Raw genomic sequence first — 13,451 nt, 5'->3', positions numbered from 1 at the left:
CATTTTGGTTTTTGCTTTATTGAATAGTGTGTGTAGTTGTGCATTTGAGTTCTGCATTTACTGGAAAGTTCAAAGTGAATAATGTTAAATGAGCAACAAATGTTGAATTCAGCTTGCATTTAATTAAAATTAAGATTTCTGCAGAAATGTTCAATGACTCACATTGCACACCATTAATTTCAATTCCTCCTTACTACCTGGTAGCACAGTGCCTATAGTTTTGTGCTGGCAATAACACATCCTGTAAGATTAAGTTATTCAGCCTATCATTATTAATAACCTTTGTTATTTCTAGAATCGGCCATAGCATGTTAGGCACCATTGTACAGAAAAGAGAAGGCAGTAGTGTTCCTGTCTGCAATTTCTCACCTGTTAAAAGAGAACTAAATCATACATTGGGGTGACCAAAGAGGAGCTACTCATATTCTGAGGATGAAAAAAGCTTGAGCATAGCATGGTGATTTCTTTTTTTCTTCTTAAGAGGAGAAAGAAATTGCAAATACTCATTGCAAAGCAACTACATTTAACCATAGCATATGAGCCATGGATAAGGTTACTGACAATACGAAGCATCACACAGCTTAGATCTTTTAGCTGTGTGTCATGGTTTAACCCCAGCCAGCAACTAAGCACCATGCAGCCCACTCCCCCCCCATCCAGTGGGATGGGGGAGAAAATCGGGAAAAGTAGTAAAACTCGTGGGTTGAGATAAGAACAGTTTAATAGAACAGAGAAGGAGAAACTAATAATGATAATGATAACACTAATAAAATGACAACAGTAGTAATAAAAGGATTGAAATGTACAAATGATGTGCAGGGCAATTGCTCGCCAACCAACACCCAGCCAGTCCCCAAGCAGCAATTCCCTGCCCCCCCCCTTCCCAGTTCCTAAACTAGATGGGACATCACATGGTATGGAATACACTGTTGGCCAGTTTGGGTCAGGTGCCCTGGCTGGGCATGAGAAGCTGAAAAATCCTTGACTATAGTCTAAACACTACTGAGCAACAACTGAAAACAGTGTTATCAAGTTCTTCACATGCTGAACTCAAAACATAGCACTGTACCAGCTACTAGGAAGACAGTTAACTATATCCCAGCTGAAACCAGGACACTGTGTATGCAGGTAAGTACTTGCCTTGATATGTCAGTCTAGAGTCTTCACATTTTCTGTGAATGAGCTTATTTCAGAATAAAGCATGTTGCCATCTGTGGCATTATACTTGATGGAAAAAACATCATATGTAGTTTTTCAGTAATGCCTAATTACTTGGCTTTTATAGCTGGGGAGATTGCTAAGCTTCATTTATGTAGGTGCTTAAAAACCTACTGCGGTGCCATAAGGCTGCTAAGAACCTATGCAGATTGGCCTCCAAAACATAAAGAAGTTATCTAATCCTGTGCAAGGCTGTTGACTATAATATTCATCCTACTGAAAGCTCTGCTTCCCCTCCACCCCCTAGATTTTTCAGAGGTGGAAAAAGTCAAATTGGTACTTGCAACCTTAATTCTGAGCAGCTGTAACCCTAGGACTCCAAAACAACATACCTTCTCAGTTACACCACCCCTGCTGCAGCAAACAGAACAGCACTGCTAAGCTGCAGCTCTTTCTTTGTCAATTGTGAGTCTTGGCACAGACTCAGCAGTTGTCATTTCAGTAGAACTCAGTCTAAAACCAAGTGACTGGCCTGCAAATCTCTTCTAGCTTTTGCCTCTGGGTCCCACTCCATTCCTGATACTTGGAACCCCCCTTTTTAGCCTAGGTTCCTGTGCTTGAACAGACTGCTCTTTTCACCTTACCTGGAAGCACTTGAATTCCCAAAGGCCTCCAGTCTCAGTTCTGCCCTTAACAAGCATTTACTCCCAAAAGAGTAGCAAAGCCACTCTTGGATGGGAAAAAGAAGAAAGCTTCCCCATCCAGATACCCCTTAGTAAGCATCTTCCCTGCTTTCAGTGGGATTGTTTCAGCTTAAAGCATTTGGGAAAAAGCCACAGGGCTAGTGTGCACACCGAGAAATGAACCCCTCTTGACAGGGAGGCCAGCCTAGTCATTCTGTATCATGGGCTGTATAAGGCATTGCATTTGGATGAAGGAAAACTGCGAGTCTGAGCCATCGCACTTGCTGCCAGGTCTCATTCACTGTTCTTTTTGTGAATACAGCAACAGGATAAGCTTTCTGCCCTAACTCATTGCACTTCACGCCGGCCTAATGCTATTACTTAGCATTTGCACAGGGCAAGCCAAAGAGACTTCTAAAGTTACTAACAACTGAACACGTCTTTACTGTGTATGAAATGGGGTATTTGTTACAATTTCCCCAGCCCCACACCACGGCACTTATTTTCACTTCTGTAAGCAGTGGAAGTTCCCGAGTCAGTGGGCTAAACCCTTTTCTCCTAATGTAGCAGCAAGACATTTTTCACTTCCTCAGAATAAGATCTACTTCCAAGTACAAACTGTTTTCATATTTAGAGTACTGAAAAGCTTAAAAACCTTATAAAACTTGTGTTTCTGAATGGCCCTACATAACCTTTTCTGAAATTCTAAAAAAGTTTAAGACTTTTAACCTAACCTCCATTACAGTTTTTCTCCTAGAAGAAAAAAAAAGAGAATTGCGTATTCCTTTCCTGAAAGTATTAGTATTGCTACTCAGTCCCAAGGATTAAAAAAGTAAATTACTCTGTAGTGATGCTTTCTTTTCCTACTGTGTCAGCTGAGTAACAGCTGAACACAGCACAGCATTAAAAGCCTCCTTCCAGAAGTTAAACCTAAGTTTAGCGCAACAGTGACTGAAGTAAAACAGACTGAACCTAAATTGAAAATAGTGACTTGCTACGAGCAAGACATTCAAGCAGGTTTCAGAGCTCACGTGCCTCTTCAGTATGAGGAAAGTCATTTATAGGCAAGTCTTACAGTAAAGTAACTTGGCCATTTTCCCTTTAAAAATCCAAAGTAATAAGGTTTCACTGAGGACTCGGTCCACAGTTCAGTGGTTCTCTCTAGGTGATGGGGGGGGGCGACCGACAAAGGCAGGTGGAAGCCTTGCTTGTGTATTTTCAAGACACCAGATTCCTGTGCTTTGGAGGGCAAAGTTTGCATGATCTAAAAACTGTATTCCGTTTTCCAAGTGAGTAATTAAGGCGGTAGGGCTGTGGGGGAAGCTTTGCAAGTTCTGGCCAGAAGACATCTCTCTGCTCATCCCCTGGCACATGATAAGACTTGTCAGGACACAAACACGCTTTTGCAACAGCCTGATCCCCTGTTTGAATATTTAGAGCTTGGGCTCACCTGGGCAAGGCCCAACAGCTTGCCTCTGAGGAGGAAGCCCCTTGCCAGATAGATCTGACTGGAGTGATCACACTTCAGAGCAGTTATGACTTGACACTTCAGGCTCTTGAAGCCTGAAGAGTCAAGGAATTTGTGCTGTAGCAGGGAAGAAGGATGTGCATCTAAGGAAAGGCAATGCTTCCCACAGCCTCTTGATTCAAGAAGTGGGCTACACATACTGCTCCCCCTGCCCCCCCCCAGCAGTCTCTTGCCTCAGCATCGCTGTTGTGACCACGCAGCCATGTTAGTGAGGACCCATGGGTCCCAGGAGGCAGCTGTGCTGGGGCAAAGTGAGTTTGTACCACAACAAACTACATAGGGCTGGATCCAGAGCAGCCCTATGGTGAACCCGCATTTAAAAACCTCTGGATTGTCAGTTTCTCTTGCATCATAAGAGATAAAGCAGAAAATAAACCCAATTCAGAAGCATGCTGATTGACAACATAATTAAATTCTATAGTCATTTAAAATTACTGATCATTGTTGTTGCTGTCACTATTAGTTTTCCATTCACTCCCAGACTGCAACAGGCACAATTGCTACTGTACTGAAACTGCAGAAGAACTCTCACTGAGATTGCATTTCCTCCTGCTGCAGCCTTGGTTTTGCTTTTAAACAGTACGAGGGAAGCGGTAGGTTTGACATGATAAAGGAAAGCATCCATCTAGTCCAGGACAAAGACACCAAATCTGCAAGGGCTCCCTGTAAGCAGGGAGTAGTTGCTGAGGGTGTTCAAACCAAGCCTTGTCAGGAATTCAGGGTTAAGATGATGACCAGATCAGTCATGGTGGAATTCCCACCCTTCAAACCCATGATTACAGACTGTGGCCCTTATAAACACATTTAATAGTATTACAAGCTGTATGCTAAGTACATACCCTCTAGATTACTGTCAAGAAGGAAATTTGAGATGGAAGTAACAAGGTGCATCATTTTATCTGCTCATAGGGTCTCTGCGGTTAGGTAACCAATTGAGCGTGTGTGAGCATGTGTTGAGTGTTCCTGGGGTAAACTTTGCTTTTTTTCAAAGTAGCCTAGTCTTTTCCTTTCTTGATAGCTTGCTTTCCAAAGCAGGTTATATTCATTTAAAACTGAAAACATATAGCAAATTTTCTGCTTCTCATAGCTCCTTGGCACTGAAAATCTAGCACACGAAGTTTAATTATACTTATTAATATTTGTTAAATAGTGCTGCAGAGATTTCTGGCTGCTGAGCTTGTGATTAGCATTTGTAAGCTGGAAGAGGTGTTACCCCCACCCATCCTGCGTTGTAATTCAGGCCTTGCATAATCCCTGCCCAAATGCCTATTTTCATCCACACAGCTCATTATCTTTTCTGAATCATACATGGAAGCCACACCCGTGATTGCTCATAGACTGTTGCTATATTATTTGTATATTGGTGTGCACCTTGATCCCAGTTGCGGTTAATTTTGGAAAAGGTGTTAGGTATTCCAAATTTTAAGTGGCATGCCACTGAAACATGGGAACCATTACTGCTATTCATTTCCTTACAAAGTGATTCAGAGGAAGAGATGCTTCTATGTTTAAAACCTGCAGCTTCTTGCTGAAGATTAAAACTGTCGCCCACAAATTGTTAGCATGTGAAAGCCACAAAGGAAGAAGAGTACAAATATACTGCCATGAAACACCAGAGAAAAAAAAAACATGCCAGATTACCCCACCGTCATCAACCCAAATCTGCTCAAGGATGCTAACCACTGCACATTGAGCCATCGTGATAAAATACTCAGAGGCCCTCCATGCTCAAAGTCTCTGGATCAAGCATTAGATCATCAAGTCTGACCCTGAAGAACAATCTCCTGCCCACCACCTACCCAGGTGACAGGAGAGGCATGTTCCCATCACCCAAAATCCTCATTTTACCTTTGTTAACGTGTTTCTTGTGCTCACAAGAACATCAAGGGCAGGGTCAGCACTACTGAATGCCCTTCTGCAAGGCAACTGGAACATCCAGCCAGCCCTATAGACTTAGCAGTCTTCAGGCGTAAAGCTCTTGGGGAACGTGGCAGCTTCAGGGACGTTCATGCTAAGGACCACATCAGCTCATGCCACGTTGAGTCCAGCTGCTGCTTGGCAAGGTGCAAGGGAGACGCAAGTGAACAGCAAGTGGACCTTTGCAAGGTTACTCACTGCCTTGCAATCCGTGTGTTGTCATTTACTGGCTATTAAGCAAGGTCCAGAGGAAATCTGAGACTCCAACCATATTAGGTTGCACTTGGTAACTTCATTTGTCATCTATCATGTTGACAAGTTATTCCAGAAAAGTTTTCCTGCATCCTGCTTGCACACCCCTGCGCTCAGACCTTAAGCAATTTGAATTGGGATTGTGCTCTTATGATGCAGAACCTGCATCGCTCCAGCGCAGCGATAGGCACGTGGCAACACAGAGGCCTCTAACGACTCAGGGTGGAGATGAGATTATGGCACACACCCGACACATTCTGTTGCTCGTGGGACTAAAATAGCCTGAACTGCTTTTGCTGGTGGGAGGGAAGACTGTCTTTTCACCGAGTATTTTCTCAACATGCTGACAAAACCCAGTGAACTGAAGCGGTCACTTCATTAAAAGCCATGGGGACAGATGGCCCTGTCCGAGACATGCTCTTTTAAAAATGGATGGCAGCGAGGCGGGTGCTGGTGAACTCCTGCCTTGTATATACAGAGGCTGATGGAGAACTGGCATGGGACTCTGAAGAAGAAGGGCTAACCTGAAGGAAGGATGAACTGTTAGCTCCTAGCTTCAAGTTACACGGCTTAATGCTAGTGTTTTGTTAAAGGCTGACGGGCTCAACATACATGTTTTTAGGGGCGAGAAGACTACATTAGGCCTTTTTCTTCCATAGGTTTTCTCAGTCACAGGATGCCCTGTGCTGTTGCATCCAACACACAATAGTATTGTTCCATGGGAACAGCCAAGGACGCCACCGCTCCCCGAGCAACCTTTCCACTGGAGGAACAGACTACCACTCCACTGAGACAGAGACAGCGGGCACAGGCAGCAGTCCAGTCCTAGCTTTAGGCAAGACGATGCGGCGCGCAGGAGTTAGCTCAAGGTTGCTCAGCCTCTCGGGCTGCTCACAGCCGAAGTGGCCACTGCAGGGTGCTCTGGACACGCCGCCTCTCCCATCACCCGCACTGAATCAGACCAACTTGATCAAAAGCAGCCTCCACGATAAGACAGATGCTATTGCACGCCCTGGAGCAGCACAGTGAGCAAGGCGGCTGTTTTACAAGCAGCCCGGTTTACAACTCAGCACCCGAGCTTTCCATCGGGACATTTGGTCACGCAGAAGGCAAATTACAGAACGCTGGCTCTCTCCAGCAACACAACAGGATGCAGTCAGTCTCACTGGCTGCGGCCCCGCAGGATTCAGCAAGGCTGCATATCCCCCCCCCAGGGCTTGGCAGGAGTAACTCCTCTCTCTTCTTTCTGCCTTTTTTTTTTTTTAAATCATGTTCAGGGTGTTAAGGCTCTGCGCTTCTCTGAGGAGGAAGGAGGAAAAAAAAAACCACAAACAACCACCCCCCACCTCTTGTTTTTGCTCCAAGGGACTTATTGGAAAGCTGATGGCAAAGCCTGCGCCTCTGGAGGCCCATACAGGATCCCAGAGCCGTGTTATTCCTAGAGGTTCCTAGCACAAGCCCTCGCTTCCCTTCTGCGCGACCAAAAGGAAGGGAAAGTACTCCTTTGCAAAACACAACGGGAGAACAACCGGTTAACATGTCGGATGTGGCAACGGCAGAAGTCAGCGCAGATAAATGTTCTTCTGTTGCCAGTTCTCTTAGACAGCAATTCCCCACTCAGCGGCAGATGTCCCATTAAAAATGCAAACGACAGTGCTGTGCCCATCAGAGGTCAGATTCGTCACCGCTTGAGGCAGCTCGCTCCCTGTCTGCCAGTCACTATCTTGTCTAGCTGGTGACTTCAGCATGAGAGGGCCTTTTCCAGTTTATATACAAAATAACAGGGGAGAAAGCAGGAGCCAGAGACTAGAGCTGCAGGTATGTGGAAGTAAACAACACCGTCTTAGAAGAACTCACTGTAACTTGGAAATGTTTCAATGTACAAAAGCAGGCAGCTCCCACAGTTGATGGTATTTACAGTGCAATGCGTGCAATTTAAAAAGCAAGTTTGAAACTACATAGAGACCAGCCTCCCAAAATAACTCATTGAAACTTAACAGCACAGAGAAACCGAACACCTCATTTAAAGAAGAGCTGTAACTGCAAAAACCTCAATAGAAATATGCCTCTTGAGTGCAGCAATTCAGAAATTCCTAAATTCTAGAAACAGAATCCACAGAGTCTTTAAGAACCAAAGCGCTTCCAACTAACCACAGGAGCAGGAAGTATCCTTGTTGCCAGCTTTAGAGCCAGCAAAACGACACTGCATCGCCCAGCTCCAAATCCTGGATTCTCAAAGAGCAAACACAGCGGTACCGACGGACAGGGAGCAACAGCAGTAGCTCCTCCACAACAGCAGACAAACAGAGCCAAAAGCACCAGCAAGGCGCACAGCCCCACAGTACCTGAGCGAGGAGAGCCAAGCGGGTCCTGGGGAAAGCAGCAGCTTCAGCCAGCACTCCAGCAATCCATCAGCCGGCAGCTCCAAAGTCAAACCAGGAAGCCCCCCCAGCAAGTCAGGCTCACCAAAAAGCAGAGCTGCACCTGAGCCTCACCTTAAAGGGAGCTCCTGGGCCAGGGGCAGAGGGTGCTGAGAGGGCCCAGGTGAGGCTGGTCAGGGCCATGATGGGCTCTCCATGCCCACAGCTGCTGCTCAACCCTGGAAAAAACTATTTCCAAGCTGTTTGAAGGAATGATGGTCACCGCTCAAGAAAATTTTAATTCTTAGGAACTGGCAGCAAATTTCAGCCAATACTTTGGGTGTCATGAAGGAGAAAGCACTCTGTCTCAAGCGTGTGGGGCTGTCATGCACATGACTTCAAAAGCTCTTATCAAAAACCTGAAAATTGACTCTGGGCATTCCTGGTCGGAGTACAGGAGACAGCTTGATTTGGACAGCTATCAGTGGGGAACTTCACTGATGCTCTAGAAAGGAATTTCTTCGCTTTGCACTAAGTCTTGAGCAGCAAATAAAAATGCAGAATTAAGGAAAACTCAATGTGCTACTAGACTGAAAGGATTAAGTCACAAAATGACACTTTAAGTTTAGACTCTGCTGAACAATAAAGATCTTTAAATATCGGGGGCTGTAGTCAAGAGTCAAACTACACAGTTAATAGCAGAAGAAATCCTCTGTTCAACATACAGCAGATGACATTTTCATTGGAGATGCACTTGCAGAAACACTCCTGCTTGCATTCGGGGGATTCCTTTGATTCAGAACAGCAGCTCTACAAGATTGCAAGGAACACTGAGAATGCCGAAGGAAATTCTACCATAACCATCAGTGACAAGAGGATGGTTGCAGGCTTTAGAGCTGTTACTGAGTACACACCTGAACCACAGTCAAGTTCTGTCTGTGGCTCAGAGTTGCTGCCAGTGTAAACTGTAAAAATAGTTACACCATTGATATTTAGAAATCAGAAAGATTTGCTCAGAAAGTTGTTACGTCCCTAGTCCTGCTGGGAAACTTCAGCAGCTGAGGAAGACTTCAGTGTCACCACTGATACACTTGTCTCTCTAGACATAATTCTGCTCTTTAGAATACAAGTGCTTGCATGAGATCCTCAGACAACTTTACTTCTTCCATCCTCTACTATTGGTGGAGTGGCCTTGAACTACATTGTAAAAGGTATGTAAGTATCTACAAGACTCAAAGGGCTGTAAACTCTGTGTGTGGGGGGATTATTTAAGATTGTACAAGGGGTATAATTAGAAGCTGTTGAGTGAAGTTAAACAAAAGAACAACAAGCCCGAGTATAAAGGCTTGCCTCTCAATCAGCAATGCCTTCTAGCACACCGCAGAGGTGTGTAGAAAGCACAAAGGCTCTAGAGCTGCTGAAGAGACCGAGCGCAACACAGAGCACTGCCATACCTAACTGCTGTGCTACCCAGTGGAGTCCTCAATGCACCTAGACACTATAGAGGAATGCTACCTTAAACCAGGATACTGGGGTTTAGAAGTCTCAATCTGCTTCTGGAGCCTATCAATCACGTACGCTAGCCCTCTTTCCCAAAGTGTGGCCAGAAAAAGACAAACCAGTAATGCTGCCTAGTCCCTTAACCAGTACTCTGCTGGTTAGAGTACTCGGGATACAGGAGGCCTGGATTCAATTCCCTCATCTCTGGGTTGTGTGGCTGGGCCTGCTCTGCATGCAGAGCTCCGAGTGTCCATGTATGCAGAAAGGTGGATGCTCCTAGACACGGAGGATTCACGTACAGCAGGTCTGGCCATTCTGGGAGGGTAAGGTCTGCCTTGGGATGCCTACCCCACGGAACGCATGCTAACTGAAGGAGCTGGGCCAGTGTCTGAGGCGGCACCCGGTACAGTGATTCACACAACCTGCTCCTAGCCCCTTCCCTTCCTTAGAAGCTTCTCAAGAGATGGCAGGGAAGAGGCTGAAGGGCAGATAAATTGTTCCAGCAGGGGCAGCCTGTCCCTTTTTGCTGTTCTTCCCAGAAACCTTTTACCTTCCTGCCCCATGACGATGCTGCAAGAACTACAGCATCTCCATGAAGATGCTAGAAGAGCTCCAAGAGCATCTCCAAGAAGAGCTAGGAAACGTTAGCAGAGTAAGCCATTCAGCTGTCAGACCAGGGCAGCAGGTAGGCACGTCTGTACTGGGGCCTGCTCAGCTCTCATTTTACATATTTTGCTTTCTCTCCATACTGCATTTCACGCAGATATACCACATGCAAGACCACATTCTAAACATGCTAAACTATTTAAAATTTTGGGCAACAATTTCTTCATTCACTCACAGTGTTTTCTTGCTTATTTTTGAAACTCAAACATGGCAACCCATGTCCCACTAAAATGTAGTCTCCGTCTAACAGCAATGCATCCTTTTTTGTGGAGGTACAGTCTGTGAATACGAATGATGGTAGGGATGCAGGGCTCAGGATTATTTCTGTAGTTGGCACCTTCCTACTTCTCTGTTACATGCTTATCTTTCCAACCAAGCCACATCTCATCCAGGCTGCTGGAAGACTGCTGTCTTTTATCATTTTGGGATCGTTGCTTGTATCTTGCATCACAATGCATCTTTTTGTTGAAAGAACAAACAAAATAATCTGATTTAAGTAACCATTCTTTGCTCTGACAGTCACTGTGGGTTTTGTGCCTTGTAGTTAGGTCATACCAAAAAGTATACGTACTCAAAATGGCTAGCAAGCTGTCCAAAGCTTGTAATTACTGGATGAAGCATATTCCTTTGTGTACTTTTACAACTGTAAGTACTAGTGTGCAGGTTGCTTTGCATCCGTTATGGTTGTGTTTGTCTCCACCTATTTTAAAAGTAACGCCTTTCTCTCTCTAGAAGAGCCTCTTTTCTCTGTTGCTCGGAGGGACGTATTCCTGGGTTTGGATTTGTGCCTGCTTACAGCACAGTGCCGTGTACTTTGCTTTCCCTTTTTGGAAAGAAACTTGCCAAGGAACTGCAGCAAACCCAGACTGCTCACTCTCCACGTTCTTTGTTTCTTCTGGTTCAGAGCTGCTTCTTCATTTATAAGTTCCTTCATTCTGAATGAAAATATTTTTCAGCATTGCAAGTATTCACTGCTGGCACTAGCATCTATGCCATCTTGCGTACATTCCTGTTCCTAAGTCATAGAATGCATCTCAATTCAATAAAAGAGCTCACTCTCAATTATGCATTCAAGCCTACACAATGACCAGAATCAAGAGAAAAAAACCCACACTATTCTTGAGAGATGATACAAAGCATACAGCAACTGCTAACTGACTACCTTCTCTGCAGGAAAACAAACAATCCCCCAAATCCTCCGACTGTCAGGGAACAAAATGGTAAGTGTTAGCTAGAGATGAGTGGATGCACTCTTCATTTTAAGCCAAGTTCTGGGGCAGCAAATATCCAATTACCGTAGGCTCTAAAACTAAAGCTTGCCAATAATAAAAAGGCACGAAGTTTCTAGCATTCATGAAACGCTGAGCGGAAGAGTACCTCATCTCATCTTTCAGCAGGAGATATAAGGTGCTTTAGGGAAAGAGACATGTAACAGCTAGGGAACCTCTGTATGAAACAGATAAGGAGAGAGGAAAAAAGCATTTCCCAAGTTGGAAGGCAATTTTTTTTTCCCTGTCAAATCAGCAAATTCCTTCTTCACACTTTCCTTAAGAGAAAAATTAGCCTAATCTTAGTTCATACTTAACTCCCCTAACTTTAAGACTGAGTTAGTGACACCTTCGCAGAAACAGAGAACCCATGTAAATTCAGGTTTGCTGGACATCTGCAATGTAAAAGGTTGAGAACAGGGTCAGCTTTATGAAGGAAGCTGTGATGCAAGCACATTTCATTAACCAAGTCCTTTTAGCTGAGTGCACTGCAAGAATCTGCAAGTTAATCAGATACCTTAATGGGCTCTAAGCTCATTTTACTGAGTGCTTTTCCTATTACTACTTTTAACAGGAGTGAGAAAGCCCAAATGTACACTTTGAAAACCTCATTTCTGTAAACTGAACTCTCTCGGCCTTAGAATAAAAAATAAAAATCTATAATAAAATTTCTGGTCGCTTTGTTAATGCCTTGTATTAAAAGATTTCTGGAAGCCTAAATATAATATAAGCATGGAAATATTTTCTGTCTAATGCTATAAGGCAGTACTACAGCCCAGGAAAGCACAACCTTTCCTGTATTCTGAATCATGCCAATTTACAAACCAAGTGATTATTCCAGATTCTAGGACAAAGAATCTTTCCATCATTTGGTTTACATTTGCATGGCTATACCAGTTAGACGTGCAGCTTTAATGAACAAACATGTCCAATCTTACACAGATTACAACTTTTTGCATATCTTGAGCATATTTCAAAGCTAGAGAAACATATGAAAGATTTCCTAAACAAATTAGAGGCAGAGCATAAAAAAGCTAAAGCAGTTCTTCCAGTATATACTAAGAATGTAGAGACATTTCTTAATTCTAAATTTGCAAAAGTACCTATGTATTTCATTACCAAAATGCAGTAATTGAGAATGAACTTGTTTCCCATTAAAATAAGCAATCACAAAGGCACCTATGCAGTCATTTTCTAAAGTTTAGATTGTACCCTTCAGATGTATGCAGAACCAGGTCTCCAGATGCTGTGGTAACTTTCAGAGTCCAGTGAGGTGCCATCTTGTAAGTGTGATTGCTGACAGAGCCAGGTACCAGCAAAGTTATTTGGGAAAAGAAAGGCAGCAAAGACAAAAATTGATCCCAAAATCTCAATTCTCATGGGGACAGTGCTCCACTACTTCCTCCAGAGATCTGTCCAGCAACTCCTCTAAGCCGACATATGCTCACTGAAGCCAGTCTTGTAGCAAGTTCCGATTCACAGTAAGCAGAAACGAGCACTGCTACTGGCAGTAAGCTACTAACTCCAAACTTCCTGCTTTACGCCGATTATTAGCTGCCTGAACAGCTCAATGGATCTGCAATCATTTAATGCAGAAGACAAATTCCAAGGGTATCATGGACAACCTGCTAGCTATAGGAACTCTGGGGTGCTTGACAAGGAAAGAATATTCCCACTTTTAATTTAGTTCCATGCCATCTTAGAATTAATACTAGTTAGTTATTGGCCTTATTTGTCTACAGGAAACTAAATATTGTTTTAACAAATTCTAACTTACAACTTAATACTATGTCATTGAATCATAGAATATCCTGAGTTGGAAGAGACCTATGAGAGTCATCAAGTCCAACTTTTGACTCTGCACAGGGCAACCTAAAAGTTAAACCATGTACCTAAGAGCGTTGTCCAAACGCTTCTTGAACACCGACAGGCTTGTGGCCATGACCACTTCCCTCGGGAGCTTGTTCCAGTGCTTGACTACCTGCTCATTTCAGCTCATACTTCAGAAGAACTGTGTGAGATTCTAGACAGAAGTTGTTTTGAATAGTACATTGCTAGCCATAGTGGTAAAAAGGTTTAATGGGTCTGGATTGGGAGAAAACACACAAAGAAACGGCAC

This window comes from Haliaeetus albicilla, chromosome 4 (genome assembly GCF_947461875.1).
Source record: "Haliaeetus albicilla chromosome 4, bHalAlb1.1, whole genome shotgun sequence".
Lineage (NCBI taxonomy): Eukaryota > Metazoa > Chordata > Aves > Accipitriformes > Accipitridae > Haliaeetus > Haliaeetus albicilla.
This window is presented reverse-complemented; position numbering follows the sequence as displayed.